Source organism: Rhinolophus ferrumequinum, chromosome 26, assembly GCF_004115265.2.
Source record: "Rhinolophus ferrumequinum isolate MPI-CBG mRhiFer1 chromosome 26, mRhiFer1_v1.p, whole genome shotgun sequence".
Classification (NCBI taxonomy): domain Eukaryota; kingdom Metazoa; phylum Chordata; class Mammalia; order Chiroptera; family Rhinolophidae; genus Rhinolophus; species Rhinolophus ferrumequinum.
Window position 1 is genome coordinate 4,816,196 of NC_046309.1, and position 10,175 is coordinate 4,826,370.

At 39.5% G+C, this 10,175-nt stretch overlaps 1 pseudogene; it reads right to left on the minus strand.

Annotated features, from left to right (window-relative positions):
• Positions 1-388: 388 nt before the first annotated feature.
• Positions 389-1,002, minus strand: LOC117017980 (transcription initiation factor TFIID subunit 11-like; annotated as a pseudogene).
• Between the last annotated feature and the right edge of the window lie 9,173 nt (positions 1,003-10,175).

Genomic DNA, 10,175 nt, shown 5'->3' on the forward strand with positions numbered 1-10,175 from the left:
TGTAAGAAACACCTTAACTCGTGGCAATTTCAGGCTTCAGAGTGAAATCATCAAAGTTTTCTTGGGGAAGTTTTCTCTCTGAGAGGAGTTCCTTGTCCAGAAAATGCTGAAGGCATGGACCTTTCTTCTTCCAACGAGCCCAGGGACAGTTAAATGCCTCAAAATGCCCAGAGAGGTCCCCATATTTAGTCAAGGCAAGAGGCAAGTGTGAAACAGGCTGCATGCCTTCTTCTAGGTGTGATGAAGATCAGAGTTTTGAGAAAGACATTAAAACCGGCGTGGAATTCTTGGAGGACGGAGAGATTAGCGCACCAGTTCAGGAAGTTTCCTGCAACTCCACGTCTGGAAGCAGCACTTCCTTCAGCATAAGGCCTTGTCAGGCTCTGGTCTAGCAGAAGATGATGCTTTCGTGCTTCAAGTCGGGTACTTGTCCCTTTGTCTCTAACTTCTCATGTGTTTGGGTTGAAGTGGTGGCATTTCTCCGCTTGTCACACACATCCAGGGCTTCTCCTACTATTTCTCTGTTGAAAACTTTGGAAATATCAGACAGAGCAATAACCACAGAGGTTATTTCTGAGCCGCAGAGGTGCCACATGGATTGGACCAGCCTTCTAATGGCTGCCTTCGGGAAAGCTGACGGGGGATACATTTCATGACGGCTCAGGGGCTCCTCAGAAAAAGAAGAAACCAGGATCTGCATCTTTTGAATCTCTTCCTGCTCCTTCTCTTTCTTTTCTTTGGCATCTATTTTCAGTTTTTGGCTGAAGGAGTAAGCAGTGATGAGTCTTCCCTTTCAAATGCTGTTAAACCTGACATGTCCTGACTCCTGAGCTCGGCTTCCTCAGCTGCAGCTTCTTTCCCGGCCTCATCACCGTCCCTGGCAGTTTCCTCCTGGATTCCATCTGTGGCAGTAGCCCCGAGACCCCTGGGAGCTGCTGCTGTCTCATCAGACTTCCCTGTGTCTCCACCTCTTTCTGTGGGCGACTCGGAGGCATTATCCATCGCCTGGAAAAGAAGGGAGAGGAAGGAGATTGTGGTGCTGTCATTCTTAGGCGCTCAGATTTGCTTCTTGATGGAGCTCTAGTCAGTCGTTGGGAGAATAACACGATTGTGTATTTCTGCTGCTCTAAGATGGATCCAACGCTGACTATTGAGTTTATATTTCCACTGGCTCAGGTTCAGAAGGTTCTAGAGGTGAGATGAGTGTGTACAAATTCACTGATCCTAATGATGTTAGTTCCTGAGTTATGCTTTTATTTTGCAGGATGGTATACATCATTCAACGTCTATTTTTAGTAGAGAAAAAAATGTTTGCCATAGTTTCGGTCACTCTTATTAAAGAGAAAAAGGGTAAAATGCTCTATGTTCCTAGGTACGCCTGAAAAAAAATATTGAAGCAAAATTTATTTCATCAAAAAGAATCAGGAAATCTTCCCAGTACTGTGTAGAATCAGGAGGTGAAACAGCAAAAGCGAGGTAACAGCTGGAGACCAGTCAGTAAGTACCATGAGGTAAGCTGCAAAGCACTTTGAATCAGGTCAGGATAAACAATGGGGGGCTAGTCAAGGTTTGCCTCAAGAAGGTCATGAACAAAGTGAGTATTTGTGATGATGTTTGTTTCACCAAGTGCCAAACCCCGGGTGTTGTAAGGCTACAAAGCTATCTCCCTGTCTCACCTAACCCAGCTATTCTCTGTGACATTTTAAATCGCTCAGTTCAGAGCAAACCTAATGGAATAGAGTATTCGAATACACAGTGCACTTGTGGACCGTGATAAACTGAGAATCTGAATGGATTCGAAATGCATTTAGAAAAAAACATTGTTATATTCACGATTTGTTGTTAAGGGGATGTTTTCGTAGAGTATTAGAACAGGGAGGGCCCAAAGAAATAGCAATGGGCAGCCATGTAACACTTGCAACCTACTTATACTAAAAATTATTCATTATTTATTATACTTACATCATATTAAAATTATTTGGTGTTTATCTGAAATTCAAATGTAACTGAGCACCTGGTATTTTTATTTGCTCACACTGGCAACCCGAGCAGAGAGTTTTCTCACAGGCATCAGCAAACACACTCTGTAGAAAAACTTACTGTGTAGGTTATTGTCAAAAAGCATATTCACCTGTTATTTTAGAATGCTTAAATATATTCAGAAATGAAACTACTGCATTTCTTTTAAAGCAAAGTTTGTATTGAAAACTTGGAAATAAGGCAAAAAGAGGAGAGCAAAAAGAGTCCTCTCAACGTCATTTTGGAACACTGTTTAATTGGTCTACCCAAGGGGTACTTAAACATTTAGGGCTATGTACTTGTTTGTCTTGCTCTCTATTAATGATTAAAGGGCCAGAGTCTATGAAGTTACATGTTACCTTGAGATAGCTGTCTGGAAGAGATGCAGATAATTTCTGTCTGATAGAAAAGATAACCGAAAGGTTATTGCTTTGTCGGACATTATTCAGTTTTGTATAACCTAGATCTCTTATTCTAGTGCATTCTTTTTTCAAACACCTATCAATACTCACTTCAAATGCTCCTTGAACCCATTTTGCCATTCCGCTGGTTCTCTCTTTAGGAGTAAAATACATCTCGGACATGTGTTTATTCTGTTTCTGTATGAATCATGTTTTTTTAACTTTCTGAAGGTTAGCTTTGATGCTTTTGTGTAAGAAAGGGCAATCATGAGGCCTATGGATGTGCCTTGTGACTTTTCCAGCATTAGCCAACTGACACTGAGAAGAAAGCCAGGTTTATGGAGCTGAAATTCCTTTACTCTCTCACGCAGAGAAATGCAGCAGATGAGGAAGGAGCCGAGAACCAAGGACACGTAACTGAGTGGGACTATCTGACTCTCAAAGTCAACAGCAATGGATGATTTACATCTTCTATTTCCCCATATTGGACAGACTTCTGCAACGACCATATGTTATAGTTATGATAAAAAATACCTAAGTTTTAAACATCTATAACGGAAGAAAGCCTTCTAGGAATGATTTCCAAGGCTCAGATTGTCAAGCCACGAAGCACCAGTAATTAAGAGGGAGCCGATAAAGGCTTATCGTTAAAACTGTTGGGGAAACTGAGTGATAATAATGTGTGATTAAGCATAGCTGCCCATCTGGAGACTTCGGTATGGGATTCATTATGGCTGAAGGCTACGAGCGTTCCAGCAGCAACTTTTAACCCTTGCAGGAAATTACGAGTTTACGGTTCGTTTTGTGGCCAACACCATTCTTTCTAGTTTTGTCTATGGCCTAAACTGGGAGAGAAAATAATTGGAAATGCTATGATGAAAATAAGAGAGCGATTCCTCGTGTTACTATGGTGACCAGAATAAATTGAATCCATTGCTCTGAAAAATTGCCCGCGAGTGTACTTCAGCCTTCCACAGTGGGTGTATTTGTTAAGGCTTTTAATCTGTCAGCTTCCATCAAAATGGCACAGCACTCACAGAAATATTTTACATCTGTACTTTGAGCTGGTTTGGATTATTTTAAAAAGGAAGCAGTGGAGAATAAATAGTCATCATTACAGTGGAAATGTAAGTAATTTTCTAAAAGTACCTTGCTGGGTCCATACCTAAAAGCACACTACAGTTTTGTTTCCACTATCATGGAAAACATCATTGTCAGCACCTGCTGAGCTCTGGGTGACTTTTCAGGTCATTAATAATCATTAGTATGAAACAGGACTGAAACAGTCTGGTCTAGAAACCAGAGGAAGTGGAATCCTAATTGTATCCTGTGTAAGACAGTCATATAGGATGAAAAAAGAGTCAGTAAACTCCAGTGCCTCAGTTTCCCCATTAAATTGTTGGTTATGAGCATTTTGTTAACGATACAGTATACGCACATTGCACTGTGCTAAGCGTTTTATGCATGTCTAAACTTTTCACAGCAGCTCTTAACATGTCAGTATTCTCATCTATACTTTGTATGTATTATCACCGGTGGTTTAACTGAGAAACCATAGTGTGTGGGTGTTGCCTGGTAACACTGTTGAGCAACAGTCATCTTCAGAACATACTCAGGAAATGCTGGACGGAGAGAAAGGCAGGGTCAGGTCATACAGCACCGCGTGTGCTATCCTACGTGATTGTTGTTCTAGGCAGGTCGTGTGGAACTGGGGTGATTTGACCAGCATTTTGGAAAAAGCGCTTTGGAGGTACATGGAGGATCGATTGGGGTGGGAGAGAAGGTTATTGCTTTCCCTATAGTCTATTTAAGAGGCTGTCCTATCTCCGAAGGGAGAGATGATGTAGGCCTGGATTTGCATAGGAGGGTCAGAGAGGAGAGGCAAATCACAGGAATGTTTAAGAGCTTGAATCAATGGGGTTTAATCATAGGTTATTTTCACACTGCTGTGTAATCTAGATCCGCACTGATGCCATTTCCAAATGGGTATCCTTCTCTCCCTCCCTCCTTCCTTCTGTCCCTCTCTCCCTCCTCTCTCCCCTACACCCGTCTCTCTCTCTCTTTCTTTTCTCCTCTCATTAGTCATGATTCCCTGAAATGGTGTATTTAACCACCTCAGCCGCCAGAATAGCTTTTAAATATGCACTTCCTTCCAGGATCCAGTTGGCTTGTACCCGTGTCATCCTCTTGTGTTCTCTGATGAAAAATGAGCATTCACTAGGCAGCTTGCGCTGATCCCTTCACACCTGTTGCTTTGGAATTTAAACTTCTGATGACTTTTCCAACATGTCAGAATTGCTTTAAAGTCTAGGAGACAAATAAGCAGGAAATGAAGGTGCAAACATATTTAACTCAGAACTTACTTGTTCCTGTGCTCTTTCGTTTTTTATCACTATTTGAAGAATATTGTTTCTTTCCCAGAAGGAGGTGTTGGTTCACTGACTCTGTAGGAAGGCAGCTTTCTTTCATTTCTGAACACTGTCTCTCTACCTTCCTCCTTTTGTATCACCTTATTGGCAAAGAACACTGCTGTTTAGGTGACTTAAAAAAAAGGAAATCAACTCTGATGCTCTTTTTTCTATTTTTCCCAGGAAAGGAAGTATAAATCAGGAACTGAAGTAAGTTTTTGTGGTACTCAGAGATTTCGTTTACTTGTGGTGGGCTGCGTGGGAATTCACGCTGATGACTGAGGGCAGGTCTATGCAGAGATAATGAACACACCTCCAGAAAGGCAGCTTTCCCTTCAGGGTGTTCCCTTCTCACCTCTAGAATTTTTACATAGCTGAACCAGAGAAGAAGCATGTTGTCCAACATGCCCACAGAATTAATTTGGGGTTTTTAATTGGGGGAACTTTCTCCGCTCTGGAAAAACTTATTGAAAATTAAGGGTGAAGTAAAACTCGTCTACGTATTTGACATATTAACCTTTTGGAGAATACCACTGAAAACTTTCTTTTCCTGTTTTTCTATTTTGAGTAGAGAGACATCTTGACAAAGGGGTCGCAGCCAAGCCCTCTGCTACGTGCACGGATGGGCTCCATTTGTCTGCATGTCGACAAGGCCTTTTCAGGGAGCAAGGAAACCTGGCCGTGTCCGGCCTTGCAGCCTATTAGAAGAGAGCCTACAGGGAGCTTGGGGTGTCATGCTGCAGAGCGTGACACTGGTTTGCTTTCTCTGGGTGAAGCTGGAGGATGCCAAGCTGTTTCTTAGACTGGCTGGGCCTTGAAAGAGCCCGGCCAGCTGCTAAAGTGCTCAGCTGAGACCCTGCTGGGAGAGGCCGTGCGTGACTGGCCAAAGGCTATTTGCCGAGCAGAGAGCTTTTGGACGTTGACCAGCACAGAACAGGAGTGGTCTGCAGGCCCCTCAGCCCCCCCAGAGCACGTGACTCTGGGATCAGGCATGGGGGAGGTGGCTTTGGGAACACTCACCTCCAGGATGCTGAGAACTGCCACTGAAGAGGAGCAGCCAACATTTGCACATGGTTCACAGGCTGCATCGGTAAGCTAACATACCCTAGACACTACCTGGAGCCCTGATATGCTAGTCTTTGATGGCCAGTATTACGATGGAATTGTCACAAGCCACCTGTTATCCTTACTGTCCAGTAGGAAAGCAAGGCTGGGCCTGGCTGCAGCTTTCTCAGTTCATGAGAATCTGATACTCTCTGAGTCCCAAGGTTTGGTTCCGGGGGCTGAATCTCTGTAGGGCGGGTTCCTCTACATCTGAACCTCCAAATAGGGACCCTCTAGGAGTTCCAGAGAAGTTCTTTGCAACACATATAATAGACAAAAGGTTAGTGTTCAGAGTACATAAAAACTACAAATCAGAAGTAAAAAGACAACAGAAGATGTGGTATATATATATATATTAATGCAATAGAATATTACTCGGCCATAAAAAAGAATGAAATATTACCATTTGCAACAACATGGATGGCCCTAGAAGGTATTATTCTGAGTGTAATAAGTCAGACAGAGAAAGACAAATACCACATGGTTTCACTTATAAGTGGAATCCGAAAAACAAAATAAACGAACTAACAAAACAGAAACAAACTAAAAAATATAGAGAACAAACTGATGGTTGCCAGATGGAAGGACAGTTGGGGGAATGGGTGAAAAAGATGAAGAGATTAAGAAGTACAAATTGACAAGTACAAAACAGTCACGGAGATGTAAAGTACAGTACAGGGAATATAGGTAATAATATTGTAATAACTATGTATGGTGCTGGGTGGGTACTAGACTAACCAGGGGAATCACTCCTAAGTTATATAGTTACGTATACCTGAAACTAAAATAATATTGAACATCAAATATAATTGAAAATTTTTTAAAAAGTAAAATAAAGTGTACTAATATGAAAAAAAAGAAAAAAAACAATAGAAAGTTAATAAAAAAAAATCACTCACTAATAAACACCCGAGAAAAACGGGCAAAAGCCATGAAAAAGCATTTCACAGAAAACATACATGGCCAATAAACTTATGAAAAATGTTCACCCTCGTTAGCAAGCAGGGAAGTGTAACATTTAAAACCACTATGGGAGTAAGTTAGACTCAAGTTAGGCAAAAGAAGCTAATCAAAATCAAGAAAATATTGTACTAGTCCAGGAAAAATGAGGGCAAGAAATATTGACAGGTATCATAGAGATGGAAAGAGACAGATTTTGTCCAGATACTTTTCTGAGACGGGATTTTGAGCACACGTGATGGATTGACTATGGATGGTGAAGGAGAGATTAAGGTTGCCCTGAGGGATCCAGCTTGGTAGACCAGATAGATATTTATCATGTTAACTAAGACTGGAAATGAAGAAGGAGAATTTCCAGTATGGCTGCAAGTTCATTTGCTTTCTGGATCCATACAGATGTCAGAGAGCAAGTATAGGAAAGGTGAATGATGAAGGCTCAAGCTCTGGGATCTGGCAGAGATGCAGCGTTTTTATGTCCTACAGATTTCTCCGCTTTTTTCATGCTTCTCTGTTTAGTATCAGTCTTCAGCTCAGGGTGTGAAACCAGGCGGGACACACTGACTAGAAATATAAACATGTCTCTTTCCTGTCAAAATGCTTAATTACAGCAATACATTATGACACAATTGGCCAGCCTGGTCTGTCAGAAAGGCCGAGAAACAAAAACGATTGTTTTAGTGTGGCGTTTCCAAGCTAATTTGTCAGAGAATTTTGGGAAGTCACAATGGGCCAAGTTTGTCGGAGGCAGCAATTAAAACTTGCCTCTGGATATGTTTCAGATGAGAGAATATTTAAAATAAACATTAATACTGGACCATTATCCTCTTGGTATTGGAAGAAATTGTCACAAAAAACATCATAATATTGTATTTATGTTCCCTACTGCAAAGAATAAGGGAAATTATGAAGAAAAGTACATGAAAGACATAAAATACCAAAATATGAAGACTCTGGTTTTCTGGACACATCACGAGAGAGGTCAGTTTATTAGCACTATGACCATACATGCTATTGCCAGTAATCTAAGTTTCCTGCTTTATAACCACCGTTCTGTAATTTATAAATTTACTTCCGTAAAGTTCTCCTGTTGATATCCAAATTCTACCACATCAACTTAGACATCTTTACTAAGTGATACATTCTTATTTCAGCTTTGTTATCGAGGGTCCATATTAAAAAGAGCGACATGAAGAACATTTTTGCACCTTTGGTAAGATTTTTGATGATACTTTTGCTTTGTTTCTTCATAGAAGGATATACATAAACACTTCTTTTAAGGATTTAGCACAAGAAAAAAGAAAATTGTTTCCTTTTCTGAACTGTAACTGATTGTATTTTCTTTTTTGTTTTAGCAGAAAAAAATGACAGTAAATGTAACAATCAATCACGGTAGATATTCTATTTCCTGTATCAGTATTGCCTTGAATGGGTTCCATGAAAGAGAACCCCACAAGGTACTCTGTGCCTAAATGCAATTGGGAAATATCATATTTCATAATACATACGGATATCCTAAAGGCTCAGAGAATTCTGTAGAAAAGAAACCTATATTACTTTAACCCAACTTCCACCCTACCCCAGTTTATTTGAGGCAAGAACCCCTTCCCCCGCCATATAACATCTATTAACCATTTTTTGGAATTGACATTCCATAAAATGCACATTTAAAAAATTGGTGTAAAATATACATAACATAAAACTTGCCATTTTAACCATTTTTAAAGTACAGAGTTCAGTGGCATTAAATACATTACCACTGTTATGAAACCACTACTACCATCCATCTCCAGAACCTTTTTTCATCTCCCCAAACTTTCCCTTAAACAATTACTATCTCCTACCTGCTCCCCTCAGCCCCTAGCAATCATCATTTGACTTCCATGGAGAACACTTTTGGGACACACAACATCCAACTGATAGATTTGTGTGAGTCTCTTTTAATGTGGTTTTGATTTAAAATTTTTGCTTTTTCTTTTTACCGTTTTGCTGGCTACCTCAAACCCTCCAATTCCTCTTCAGGACAAATAGCTTATACATTATAAGCAAAACTTTTATAATTAGAGAGTCACAATGCATATGAGCATAGTAAAGACTCTGAGTAAAGAGGCTTAGTAAGAAATTTGAAATACAACACCTTATAAACACTTGTATAACTTAACAGTAAATTATATAATCTTATGATTCCAAGGAAACTTCCAGAGTTCTGTGTTCCAACCACATGGAAACATTTGTAGCTAACCATGAACATGTTCTATTGTGACCTTTGACTTTGCATATGCTATTACCTATGCTTGGAGACTCATTCCCTCATAGAAGCAGAGTTAAGCACTCACTTCCTTTTTCATGTTTGTGTAAAACCTCTCGTATACCACATTTTGGCATTGGTATAACATTTGTCCATATTTCTCTGTCCCACACTAGACTCTGAGGCCATGAAAAGCAGAGAAGCTTCAATTTATCGCTCTTGAACCTAGAAGATGATAGATGCTTAATACAGGATTGTTAAATAAAATAATCTAGCCCAACCATCCACCCAGTGCTGGAATGCTTTCTAGGACATTCTTGCATAGGTGTCTAATCCATGAGTAAATATTTCTAGATATCAGAAAGCTCTACCACTTGAGACAACCGATTAATCTATGGATGATCGTGACTGTACAAAAACTCCTTTCTATAAAGAATAATCTGTCTGGAAATAAGAACCAACACTATTAGAACACAAGAACATGATAGCTGAATTTTTTTTTTTTTTTTTTTACTGTTTTATTCACTGTTGTATTTCTAGCACCTGAAGTAATCCTAGGCACAGAATAGGCACTTAATGGTCACTGAATGAATAAATGGTATCACACTTTATATTTAAATCTGAAATGAGCTGGCCTGTTATAACTGTTATTTAGCACTCTTGTTTTGGTGAATGTATAAAACAAGAAAAAGGAATTTTATAATTAGAAATGAGGAAACAAAAGTTTCATGAGTTGTAACTGATAAAATTTTCTATCTAGAAAATCCAAGACAATTAACTGATACACAATCAAAATTAGAAAGTTTCATATACTTGCTTGTTACAAAATAAATGTCTGAAAAAATTAATAGCATCCTATATTTAAAAAAAGTCAAATAGTAAAGATAATAAAAAATCTTACTTACGATAGAAGCAAAATATGAAATAACGGGAAATAATCTTCATAAACAGGTGGAACCTATATGAAGCAAATGACAATAGAAAATGAATAATTGGTTAAATATTTGCAAAAAAATTAAGTTGGCTCTTTACCTATAC